This window comes from Phalacrocorax aristotelis, chromosome 2 (genome assembly GCF_949628215.1).
Source record: "Phalacrocorax aristotelis chromosome 2, bGulAri2.1, whole genome shotgun sequence".
NCBI classification, from domain to species: domain Eukaryota; kingdom Metazoa; phylum Chordata; class Aves; order Suliformes; family Phalacrocoracidae; genus Phalacrocorax; species Phalacrocorax aristotelis.
In genome coordinates, this window is record NC_134277.1 from 156,288,624 (window position 1) to 156,302,270 (window position 13,647).

Genomic DNA, 13,647 nt, shown 5'->3' on the forward strand with positions numbered 1-13,647 from the left:
CAGGTGCCTCTGGATGTCATCCCATCCCTCAGGTGTGTCAACCAGATCCCACTGTCTATGTTATTGATGAAGATGCTAAACAGTACTGGTCCCAGCATGGACCCCCAAGGGACACCACTTCTCACTGATCTCCATCTGGATGTTGAGCAGCTGACCACTACCCTCCGGATGTGACCATCCAACCAATTCCTCATCCACTGAACCATCCTCCTATTAAATCCCTGTCTCTCCAATTTAGAGAGAAGGATATTGCGGGGGACAGTGTCAAAGGCCTTACGGAAGTTCAGATAGATGATATCCGTAGCTCTTCCCTTGTCCACTGATGTTGTCACTCCATCATAGAAGGCCATTAGGTTGATCAGGCAGGACTTGCCTTTGGTGAAGCCACGCTGGCTGTCTTGAACCACCTCCCTGACCTCCATGTGCCTTAGCATAGCTTCTAGGAGGATCTGTTCCATGATCTTCCCAGGCAGAGAGGTGAGGCTGACAGGTAGGTCTTTCCCTGGGTCCTCCTTTCTACCCTTTTGAAAAGGGTAGAAAAAGAGACCTATGCCCCTGTTAGTGAAGTGCATCCCATCTCTTCCAGGCAGATGATGGTCCTCAAAAAGGGTCCCATGGCAGTAGGAATCCAAATCCCTTTGCCAACATCAGTTCTGCAGTTGTTGACACACAGCATCAGTTCCTCCTCCTCACACTCTTTCCCTTCACTGGCAGGTTGAGAAGAACACCACCAGGACCCCATACCCTTGACTATTGTGCCCACAGCTCTGTAGTCATGTTAGGCTATCATTGGTCCCTTTGTGGAAGAACAACAGGGGGTAATAGTCAGAGGGTTGAACAAACTTCTGGCAGTCTCTCCACAACATCTCAGATCCAGGCCTTGGTAAGCAGTAAATTTCTCAGAATGACAGGTCAGGTCAGCAGGTGGGTCCTCTACTCCCCACAGCAGAGATTCACCCACAGTATGGCTCACTACTTCCTCCTGGCTCTTCCTCAGCTTTGAGGGACATGAACGGATTCCATAGTTGCAAGCCTTCAGATGGTGGAGCAGAATCCTCCCTCTCAGTGCCAGAAGTCACCAGATTTCAGCCTTCATCCACTCCAGAGGTTGCACTTCCTGTCTGTTGTGGTTTAACCCCAGCCAGCAACTAAGTACCATATAGCCACTTGCTCACTCCCCTGCCTCAGTGGGATGGGGGAGAGAATTGGAAGGGTAAAAGTAAGAAAACTTGTGGGTTGAAATAAAGACAGTTTAATAGGTAAAGCAAAAGCGCATGCACAAGCAAAGCAAAACAAGGAATTCATTCACTACTTCCCGTCGGCAGGCAGGTGTTCAGCCATCTCCAGGAAAGCAGGGCTCCATCATGTGTAATGATGACTTGGGAACACAAACGCCATCACTCCAAATGTCCCCCATTCCTCCAGGTTTATATGCTGAGCATGACGTCATATGGTGTGGAATATCCCTTGGGCCAGTTGGGGTCAGCTGTCCCAGCCGTGTCCCCTCCCAACTCCTCGTGCACCCCCAGCCCACTCGCTGGTGGGGTGGGGTGAGAGGCAGAAAAGGCCTTGACTCTGTGTAAGCACTGCTCAGCAGAAATGACAACATCCCTGTGTTACCAACACTGTTTCCAGCACAAATCTAAAACACAGCCCCATGCTAACAACTATCAAGAAAATTAACTCTATCCCAGCCAAAACCAGCACGTTCTCCACCCCTTATTCCATACTGTTTACATCATGCTCAGGTACCACACTATCCAGTATGACCTTGTGAACCCTCCCCCCCCTTTCCATTCTTTGTTGTAAGACACATACTCCCTTAGTCTGTGGACCACCCTTGTAAAATGTCCATAAAATGTCCACAAATGTCTACAAAATGTCCAGTGAGTTCATTTAGTCCACAACTTTGGGCTCCATCTCTTATGGTGGTTACTCAGGACAGGAAAGGTGGTGTGTTGTGTGGAGTTACTGGGCACCAAAGCCAGCTCAGGTCAGGTTGCTGCTGCTCTTGCAGTGCTTCTTGTAAGGCTTCTCCTCCATTGGTTCAGGTGGTTCCTGCTAAAGTAGTTCCTGTAACGTGCAACTCAAATCCAGGGTTACAACAGTTTATAGGTATTTCCGTTACAATCTCCACCCCCAGCCCCTTTGGATCAGACCATAGGCGTTAACACTGCAGTAAACTCCTCCCCTTGCCCCTGCTCCAGCTTGGACTTATCTCCAGACTGCAGTCCCTTAGGGTCATACCTGCTCCAAGCTCAGCCTTATCTATGAGCCACAGTCTTTTCAGGGATATACCTGCTGCAGGATAGACTGCTCCACAGCTACAGTCACTTTGAGGTGCACCTGTTCCAGCGTGGCCTTATCCTTAGGCCACAATTCCCTCAGAGTTATACCTGCTATGGCATAGACATAACCACAGCTACAGCTGCTTTGAGATATACCTACTCTGGCATGACCTTAGCCATGGCCACGGATACTTTGGGGTGTCCTGCTCCCACATGGACTCATCCACAGGTCACATTCTCTTTGACTCGAATTCACGCTGGAGTCCCAGCTTGTCCAGTACTGCAGCACAGAAACAGCAGCAATGCCCTGGCCATCTGCCAGCCCAGGCACCTGGCCATTGCTGTTATCAGAACGTTCCCAGGCACAGCAGAGTAAGATGATAAGCAGTACAGCAGTACAGCAAATAGCATAAGCAAAAAGCAGCCACTAACAAGCACTAGACTTTAATATATGGTAAGGCAAGCAAGACCCATGGCAAGCACAGAAGCCAGCTGGTTAATAGCTAAACAGCAATAAAAGCTATAAATTCAACCTAGTGCATTCCAATCAGATCTGTCGTTATCTCAAACCCTTCAAGCCCTGCACTGGGCACCAAAACGGACTGTGGTGGTTTAACCCCAGTCAGCAACCAAGCAGCACACAGCTGCTTGCTCACTCCTCCTCGGGATGGAGGAGACAACAGGAAGGGCAAAAGTGAGAAAACTTGTGGGCTGAGATAAAGACAGTTTAGTAGGTAAAGCAAAAGCGCATGCACAAGCAAAGCAAAACAAGGAATTCATTCACTACTTCCCGTCGGCAGGCAGGTGTTCAGCCATCTCCAGGAAAGCAGGGCTCCATCCTGTGTAATGATGACTTGGGAACTGTCGTGGTTTAGCGGCAGCTCAGCCCCACACAGTCGCTCGCTCACTCCCCCACCGGTAGATGGGGGAGAGAATCAGAAGGGTAACGCTCGTGGGTTGGGATAAGAACAGTTTAATAATGAAAATTAAAAGAAACAACAGTAGAAATGCAATGTGAAGGAGAACAACGAGAGGCGCAAAGCCCCGGGGGAGGGGGGAAGGGAGGGGAGGGGAGAGGGGGAACGAACCGCCGGAACAAACCGCACGCGCCGCAGCCGCTCGCCGCCCGCCGACCCGACGCCGCGCCGCCCCCGCGCTGCCACTGCCCCCCCTCAATATACTGGTCATGGTGTCACATGGTATGGAATGAACCTGCCATTGGCCAGTCGGGGTCAGCCGCCCCCACCATGGCCCTGCCCCTCCCAGCCCCCCCTGCCACGCCACGCGGCAGAGCGCGGGAAGCTGGAAAGGTAGCTGACCCCCACAGTGAGGAGAATTAACCCCTTCTCAGCCAAAAACCAGCACATTCTCCACCCCTTATTCCATACCATTTACACCATGCCCAGGTCCCATATGATGCAATACAACCGTACCAACCACCACCCCTCCCCTTCCCATCCTTTAACATAATACACAGACATCATTCCCTTAGTTCATGGATCTTCCCTGTAAAATGTCCATTAAAATGTCCATTGAGTTCACGCAGTCCATGACTCTGGGCTCCATCTGTTGTATCAGTCTTTCCGGGTGGGAGAGATGGTGTGTGGCGTTGGGTTGCTGCATACCGAGTCAGTCATCGTTCCATCACTGCTGCACGGCTTGTTTCATAGTTGATCTTCCATGGGTTGGGAGGCTCGTACTCTGATATCATTGATACAACACAGAGGTGACACACAGTATTATATAGCAGTTCACATTGTGCCATTCAGTTCATTGACTGTTTTCACCCAAAATCAAATCCCCTTGAGGCACACATCGGATTTCTCCATCCTCCCGCATCACCCACCAAGTGCACCCAGGTCCTCGAGCAAAAACAATCCCACGAATGGGTTTGCCTTTGCCAGAGGCAGGAAGAACCCAGACTGTTTTGCCCAGCATACTTTTTGTGTGCACTACAGGGACTCTATCCCCTTCCACAGTATGTAGGATTTCTGACTGGGCAGGGCCAGCTCGGTTGGCAGATCCCCTCGTGTTGACTAACCACGTGGCTTTTGCTAAATGTGTATCCCAGTGCTTGAATGTCCCACCCCCCATTGCTCTCAGTGTGGTTTTTAACAGTCCATTGTACCTTTCAATTTTCCCAGAGGCTGGTGCGTGATAGGGGATGTGATACACCCACTCAATGCCATGCTCTTTGGCCCAGGTGTCTATGAGGCTATTTTGGAAATGAGTCCCATTGTCTGACTCAATCCTCTCTGGGGTGCCATGTCGCCACAGGACTTGTTTCTCAAGACCCAGGATAGTGTTCCGGGCAGTGGCGTGGGGGACAGGATATGTTTCCAGCCAGCCAGTCGTTGTTTCTACCATTGTAAGCACATGGCGCTTGCCTTGGCGGGTCTGTGGGAGTGTGATATAGTCAATTTGCCAGGCCTCCCCATATTTATATTTCAGCCATCGTCCCCCATACCACAGAGGCTTTACCCGCTTCGCTTGCTTGATTGCAGCGCATGTGTCACATTCGTGGATAACCTGTGCAATAATATCCATGGTCAAGTCCACCCCTCGATCACGAGCCCACCTGTATGTTGCATCTCTCCCTTGATGGCCTGAGGTGTCATGGGCCCACCGAGCTAGAAATAGTTCACCCTTATGCTGCCAGTCCAGATCCACCTCAGCCACTTCAATCTTGGCAGCCCGATCTACCTGCTGGTTGTTTCGATGTTCTTCAGTGGCCCGACTCTTGGGGACGTGAGCATCCACATGCCGTACCTTTACAACCAGTTTCTCTACCCGGGCAGCAATATCTTGCCACAATGTGGCAGCCCAGATGGGTTTGCCTCTGCGCTGCCAGTTGCTTTGCTTCCATTGCTGCAGCCAGCCCCACAGGGCATTTGCCACCATCCAGGAGTCAGTATAGAGATAGAGCACTGGCCACTTTTCCCGTTCAGCGATGTCTAAGGCCAGCTGGATGGCCTTTACCTCTGCAAACTGGCTCGATTCACCTTCTCCTTCAGCAGTTTCTGCTACTTGTCGTGTAGGACTCCATACAGCAGCCTTCCATCTCCGGTGCTTTCCCACAAGGCGACAGGACCCATCAGTGAACAGGGCATATTGCTTCTCATCTTCTGGCAGTTTGTTATACAGTGGGGCTTCTTCAGCACGTGTCACCTCCTCCTCTGGTGATAATCCAAAATCTTTGCCTTCTGGCCAGTCCATAATCACTTCCAAGATTCCTGGGCGACTGGGGTTTCCTACTCGAGCCCGCTGGGTGATCAGTGCAACCCATTTACTCCACGTAGCATCAGTTGCATGGTGTGTAGAGGGGATGTTTCCTTTGAACATCCAGCCCAGCACTGGCAGTCGGGGTGCCAGGAGCAACTGTGCTTCAGTACCAACCACTTCTGAAGCAGCTCGAACCCCTTCATATGCTGCCAATATCTCTTTTTCAGTTGGAGTATAGCGGGCTTCAGACCCTCTGTATCCCCGACTCCAAAACCCTAGGGGTCGACCCCGGGTCTCCCCAGGTGCTTTCTGCCAGAGACTCCAGGTAGGGCCATTCTCCCCGGCTGCAGTGTAGAGCACATTTTTTACATCTTGTCCTGCCCGGACTGGCCCAAGAGCTACTGCATGGACTATTTCTCGTTTAATCTGTTCAAAGGCTTGTCGTTGCTCAGGGCCCCATTTGAAATCATTCTTTTTCCGGGTCACTTGATAGAGAGGGCTCACGATCAGACTGTAATTTGGAATATGCATTCTCCAAAAACCCACAACGCCCAAGAAAGCTTGTGTTTCCTTTTTGCTAGTTGGTGGAGACATGGCTGCTATTTTGTTGATCACATCCATTGGAATCTGACGACGACCGTCTTGCCATTTAATTCCTAAGAACTGGATTTCTCGTGCAGGTCCCTTCACCTTACTTTGTTTTATGGCAAAACCAGCTTTCAGAAGGATTTGGACTATTTTCTCACCTTTCTCAAAAACTTCTTCTGCTGTGCTGCCCCACACAATGATGTCATCAATGTATTGAAGGTGTTCTGGAGCTTCTCCCTGTTCCAGTACAGTCTGAATCAGTCCATGGCAAATGGTAGGACTGTGTTTCCACCCCTGGGGCAGTCGATTCCAGGTGTACTGGACGCCCCTCCATGTGAAAGCAAACTGTGGCCTGCACTCTGCTGCCAGAGGGATTGAGAAGAATGCATTAGCAATATCAATTGTGGCATACCACTTGGCCGCCTTTGACTCCAGTTCGTATTGAAGTTCTAGCATGTCTGGCACAGCAGCACTCAACGGTGGAGTGACTTCATTCAGGCCACGATAGTCTACTGTTAGTCTCCACTCTCCATTAGACTTCCGGACTGGCCATATGGGACTGTTAAAGGGTGAGTGGGTCTTACTGATGACTCCTTGGCTCCTCAGTTGGTGAATGAGTTTATGGATGGGGATCAGAGAGTCTCTGTTGGTGCGATATTGCCGCCGGTGCACTGTTGTGGTGGCGATTGGCACCTGTTGTTCTTTGACCTTCAGCAACCCCACCACAGAAGGGTCCTTTGAGAGACCGGGCAAGGTAGACAGCTGTTCAGTTTCCTCCGTCTCCAAGGCAGCTACACCAAAAGCCCACTTGTAACCTTTTGGGTCCTTGAAATACCCTCTCCTGAGGTAGTCTATACCAAGGATGCACGGAGCCTCTGGGCCAGTCACAATGGGGTGCTTCTGCCACTCATTGCCAGTTAGGCTCACTTCGGCCTCCAATACAGTTAGCTCTTGGGATCCCCCTGTCACTCCAGCAATGCTGATGGGTTCTGCCCCTATATAGTTTGATGGCATTAAGGTGCACTGTGCGCCGGTGTCCACTAAAGCTTTATACTCCTGTGGGTCGGACGTGCCAGGCCATCGGATCCACACAGTCCAGTAAGCCCGGTTATCCCTTTCCTCCACCCGGCTGGAGGCAGGGCCCCTCTAGTCCTGATCATGGCAGTCACAACTCACTTCCTGTAAATGTGAATCAGGAGTCCCTCTATTACACTTAGAAATAAAATCTGCGCTTCTACTCCTCTGTCTGGGGACTTGCTCGCTGGAAACTGGAGCAGCAGCTTTCCTGGAAGAGCCTCCCTGAGTGACTGTTCTTCCTTGCAGTTCATGTACTCGTGCCTGTAGGGTCGAAGTAGGCTTGCCATCCCACCTCATCATGTCCTCTCCGTGGTCACGCAGGTAGAACCATAGGGTGGCCCGTGGTGTGTATCCCCTTCTTTGAGCCAAAGGACGCTTATTCCTAACAGCTGAGACACTGCTCTGTCGAGGTGGGGAGTAGGACAGATCTTCTTTGAGTTGCTGGACCTCTTGGGATAGTTTCTCCACAGCAGAGACAAGCGAGGAAGAGATATTTGTGTCATAATCCCGGAGCCTATCTATCACCTCTGCCACCGTTGGTGTCTCGTCATCTTTCCAGGACATCACTGCCAATGAGTTTGCATGCGAAGATGGTGCGCTCCGTACAAACTTCCGCCACATGGGTCGTGTGCACTCGGCTTCATCTGGATCTTTGGATGACCGTTGATCATCCAGGTCACCATAAATCACCTCAAACACAGCTAATTCCCTGAGATACTGGATGCCTTTCTCCATAGTTGTCCATTTTCCTGGGCGATATGTAACATCTTCTTTAAAGGGATACCTTTCCTTCACTCCAGACAGGAGTCGCCTCCAGAGGCTGAGGGCTTGTGGTTTTTTTCCAATTGCTTTGTCAACGCCCCCTTCCCCAGAAAGGGATCCCAATTGTTTGGCTTCTTTTCCCTCTAGTTCCAGGCTACTGGCCCCATTATCCCAGCATCGGAGCAGCCAGGTGACAATGTGCTCACCTGAACGACGGCTATAATCTTTTCGCATATCTCGCAACTCGCTTAAGGACAGGGATCGGGTGGTCTCTATTTCATTTATTACTTCTCCCTCCTCTCCCCGCGATGGCCCTGGTTCTTCATCATCCCGTTCTAAACGGGTTGATGTCCGCTTCCAATATTTCGTCTTATGTATGGGGGCAACTGATACTGGTACGGGTTTATTTTCTGAGCTAGCTCCGGTACTTGTTGTGGGGGTTTGAGTGGCTGCAGTGCCTGTTGTCAGGGCTGGATTGTCTACAGTGCCAGTCACTTTGCATTTCAATCCAGAGACATTCTCTTCCCCCTGGGGGCACTGAATACTGTTGAGCAGGGCTCGGTATGCATGGGCCAGACCCCAGCACGTTGCAGTTATCTGTGTCTCTCTGGAGTTCCCAGCGTAACAACATACTTTCTCCAAATATTCTACTAGTTTTTTAGGATTCTGCACTTGCTCGGGGGTGAAACTCCAAAACACTGGGGGTGCCCACTGCCCTAGGTATTTGCCCATGCTATCCCACATGCCCTGCCACTCGTAACTATCAAGCCTCGGGGCAGATTTCTGGGTGATATTCTTAAGTTGCTTAGTCAAAACCAAAACAACATGCCCAAAAACTAACAATGACTGCACCTTAACCACCCAAGGATGTTCAAGATACAAAAACGTTGTTGTAACAAAGGCACAGACATCATAGAACAAAGTTGCAAAGGTATTATTCTGTATTTCCTCCATATAAAATCTCTCAGAGGAGGAGGTATAATTGCTAATTGCCTCAACAAGGTGGTATCCGAAGTACAGTAACGGTTTCAGCAAAAACCCCAAATACCAGGTAAAGCTGAAAACGAGTGTTTGTATAACAAATCTCGTAGGCAAAACATTACTAATCACAGCAGAACACAGCAGACTCAAACAACCAACACCGATTTTTAACACCCACTGCAAAAAGGACAACATGGTGCTGTGACCAGCAGCTGTTGTTATCTCCAACCCTCGTGCCCCACGTTGGGCGCCAAAAAGACTGTCGTGGTTTAGCGGCAGCTCAGCCCCACACAGTCGCTCGCTCACTCCCCCACCGGTAGATGGGGGAGAGAATCAGAAGGGTAACGCTCGTGGGTTGGGATAAGAACAGTTTAATAATGAAAATTAAAAGAAACAACAGTAGAAATGCAATGTGAAGGAGAACAACGAGAGGCGCAAAGCCCCGGGGGAGGGGGGAAGGGAGGGGAGGGGAGAGGGGGAACGAACCGCCGGAACAAACCGCACGCGCCGCAGCCGCCCGCCGACCCGACGCCGCGCCGCCCCCGCGCTGCCACTGCCCCCCCTCAATATACTGGTCATGGTGTCACATGGTATGGAATGAACCTGCCATTGGCCAGTCGGGGTCAGCCGCCCCCACCATGGCCCTGCCCCTCCCAGCCCCCCCTGCCACGCCACGCGGCAGAGCGCGGGAAGCTGGAAAGGTAGCTGACCCCCACAGTGAGGAGAATTAACCCCTTCTCAGCCAAAAACCAGCACAGGAACACAAACGCCATCACTCCAAATGTCCCCCATTCCTCCAGGTTTATATGCTGAGCATGACGTCATATGGTGTGGAATATCCCTTGGGCCAGTTGGGGTCAGCTGTCCCAGCCGTGTCCCCTCCCAACTCCTCGTGCACCCCCAGCCCACTCGCTGGTGGGGTGGGGTGAGAGGCAGAAAAGGCCTTGACTCTGTGTAAGCCCTGCTCAGCAGTAACTAAAACATACCTGTGTTACCAACACTGTTTCCAGCACAAATCTAAAACACAACCCCGTACTAGCTACTATCAAGAAAATTAACTCTATCCCAGCCAAAACCAGTACACTGTCCTGCTAGGGACAGCCTCTACCTGTGTCTCCACTGTAGTTGTGGTCTGGGGCTCTTGAAGCCCCAAGGTCTCTGAGAAGATCCTGTCTACCTCTCTCATCATCTTTGATGCTGACTCCTTCCCATAACTCCTCCACTTGGTGGCACAGCTCTGCAACTACAGCACACCAGGAAAGAAGACCATCTCCCCCAAGCTCAGGGAGAGTTGACAGGCACTCCCTGCAGCCGAGGACTTCCAGGGCTGTGTCCACCACCTGAAGCTCTCTCTGGGTTGACACCTCCACCATGGGAGGGACAGCTGCTCCCACACCTGATGGGGAATATGCCCTCTGGCATGTCACCACTATACCTGAGAACTATTATGCTTTTCTGAACTGTGAGGAGGAGCCTTTCTTTGTGCCCTATTCCAAAACACAAAACCTAATTTCAATAAATCAAAGACTGTATCAGATTTTTGCTAATAAACAAATAAAAATGTTTAGGCTTTAATACATCTTGGACATGTTTTTGAAATAAAATAAGTTGCATTCGCTCACTTTACCTGGTATATTTTTTATGCATGTGTGGGCAGAGTATACATTATTTTAAAAATTAGTTTTCTCAGTTTTATGCAGACTCCAAAAGAAAATATAAGTGAAACAAAATATGGGCAAAATACGTTAGAAATATAGTTTTTTAACTCTACCTAACTGATGAGATGAAAACTCAAGCACAGGTGGAGGGTAGAGAGAGAAACCCATCTGTTTTTACAAACAGTTGTTTCCTTATTTACCCAGTAGGGATCATAAAATTACTTTCCCTGTTGCGTTAGCATGCAATGCACCTGGGTTCAGACAGTTAGTTCAGGACCTGTGCACCGTAAGAGAGTATTCAACTGCACAAGTGAGGTTTGCCCAGGTCTTTCTGACTTGCTGTGTTTTGAGTGCATGGAAACCCCTTCACACAGAAATGATGCTTGCTCTTTGCCTGAACAGCACCAGTAAGACTCAAAGAGTATGTAGACTTTAGTAGTCCTTTGCACTTTCTTACACTTTACCGCTAAGATAATAAGTGGGTTGAACCGTCTGGTTTTTAGAGTGGTTGTGGTTCTGTTGTGTTGTCATGGTTCAGCCTCAGCTGGCAACTGAACACCACGCAGCCGCTCGCTTACACCCCCACCCCTGTGGGATGGGGAAGAGAATCGGACGAGCAAAAGAACCTGTGAGTTGAGATAAGCACAGTTTAATGATTACAATAAAATGATAATGATAAATGATTATGATAATAATGACAATAATGTTAATATAATAAAAGGGAAAAGGAAGGGAAAGGGAAAACGGGAAAAAAAACCCACGGAAACACAAATGATACAACCGCTCACCACCCGCCGACTGACGCTGCCCGTCCCCGAGCCACGATTGCCCCCCTCCCCTGGCCAGCCCCTCCCAGGTAACATACTGGGCATGACGTTACATGATATGGAATAACCCTTTGGTCAGTTTGAATCTGCTCTCTTGGCTGTGCCTCCTCCCCTCCCAGCTTCTTGTGCACCCAGCAGAGCATGGGAGGCTAGACATGTCCTTGACTAGTATAAGCGCTACTCAGCAACAGCCCAAACATCTGTGTGTTGTCTCAACAGGTTTTTTTTTTCCCATGCTAATTTCAAAGCACAGCACTATACCAGCTAGAGTGAAGAAAATTAACTCTAGCCCAGCTAAAACCATTACATGTGTCATGCTTACTGCATAAAGAGACAATTTCACAACTCATGCTGACTAAAGCCTTTGGCCAAAGTCTGTCTTGCCCTGACATCACTACTCCAGAAAAGAAAGAAAAATCTGTCTGTGGTACAGACAACCTCACTGAAATAAACTGAACCCACAGTTGAAATTTCAGATTCCTATTTAGGTGTGCAGGTGGGGACAAGGACTGACTGCTGTTCTACCATCCATTCCTCTTACTGTATCAGCTGTAGCCTGAGACCTAGAAATTTCCAAACTGGGGGTGAAATTTCTCTCTTGCTCTTGATAGACCAGATAAAAGGCATAAAAGTTGAAATCTAGCTGAGATTGCTTTTATACTGCCCTTACAACCCTGGGTTGGGAATAGATGAATCTTAGGAGAGGGAAGAATTCTCTAGAAGGCAACTCTGGCAGGTTGCTACAACAGAGACAAGCCTGGAGGGATGCTGACATTATGTTAGAAGGCTTTCAAGTATCTGGAGTAACCCCTGGTCTGCAGCTTGCAGGGGTGGCCTGATGTTATCTATAGTCTCCTCTTCTACGGGTCTATAAAATTCATGCTTTGCCTCTGAGAGGTCTTCAGCAAGAGCTAAAGGGAAGTGCCAGAGGGTGACATGTTTTTGTGTTTTATTTTTTTTCTTCTGGCATGAATCTTCTCCACATTAAAGGACACACAAGCTTGACTGCAGATCCACAGCACATCCAGGAGCATGTGGAGGCAAGGGGTTTTGCAGAAAGATGTGGGACTGCAAAAGAGTCCTTTAGGACACAAGTACAGGAGACTAAGTTAGAGAGCAAGGGCAAGCTTAACCCTGGGTTTTTGTATGTAGGGAATTAAGAATTATCTGTTCATCCTGCATTTAGGATAATGGTGCCATGATCCTTGTTGGAAACTGTCAGTGCTACTAGGGTGTGAGCAATGACTCTCCCATACACTTACACACCTATTTTCTGGCAACAGAGTCCAGCTCTTCATTTCAGTAACAGCCGTACCCATGCTTCAGTTCAGGATGGCCTTTCAGTGGACATTCAACATTCAAGGTCAGGCTGGACAGGGCTCTGAGCAACCTGATCTAGTTGGAGATGTTCCTGCTCACCGCAGTGGAGTTGGACTAGATGACCTCTAAAGATCCCTTCCAACCCAAAGCATTCTTTGATTCTATGAATATTGTGTTCCTTCGCTAACTGAGGAAGATCCCTGATCCAGGACAACAGCAGAACTGTTAATTTTCTCCATTTACCAGTAACTACAGTGAAGATACAATAACTGAAATGAAATAAAGAATAATGATAATTAAAAAATCAATGGACAACACTTTATCTTTTCTTGTGCTGCACCATACCTCAGCAATAATGACCATGGTTGTATTTCAACAAAAAAAGGAGTATGGTAAAGAAGTCTATTCTAACTGCTTCTCTTTGTTCTCTCAGGAGTTCCAGGAAAGATGATTGTTCATAAAACAAGTGCCCAAACATTGGACTGAAGCCAAAGACTTTGCAATCAGGAAATGGACTTCCAGTTCTGTTATAATAATTTTAATTTATATATTAAATGGAAAGGTGATTTGGTTTTTCTTTTCTTTTTAATTTGGTGGATTTCCCTTTCACCTCTCACAGTTACAATTTACCTGATGGCTTGTTCCCTAACTTCACAAGTCACCGAGCTGGATTAATTGATGTGGTTGAGTGAATGCCAAGTCATGTTAAAAAGATTGCATTAGGGGTGAAGCTCTAGGAATTAATTGTTGGGAAAAATGCTGCATCACAAAGAGATGAGGAAGAAAGTGATTTTAACAGAGAGAATGACTGAGTTTTCCTCTCTGGGATCCCTTTGGCTTAAAGTTATGGTACTCCAAACAGCTGCATTCCTCAGTTAAACACTTCCTCACCATTTTATGACACCTTCCAGTTGTATACCTTTG

General features: G+C 48.8%; 1 long non-coding RNA gene across 1 annotated transcript in view; it reads left to right on the forward strand.

The window, feature by feature from the left end:
• Window positions 1-13,279, forward strand: part of LOC142053982 (uncharacterized) — a 61,460-nt gene extending 48,181 nt beyond the window's left edge. Inside the window, exon 5 of the long non-coding RNA XR_012659407.1 lies at window positions 13,157-13,279. This is a non-coding gene — a long non-coding RNA (uncharacterized LOC142053982). The remainder of the gene's footprint in view (window positions 1-13,156) is intronic.
• Window positions 13,280-13,647: the final 368 nt, after the last annotated feature.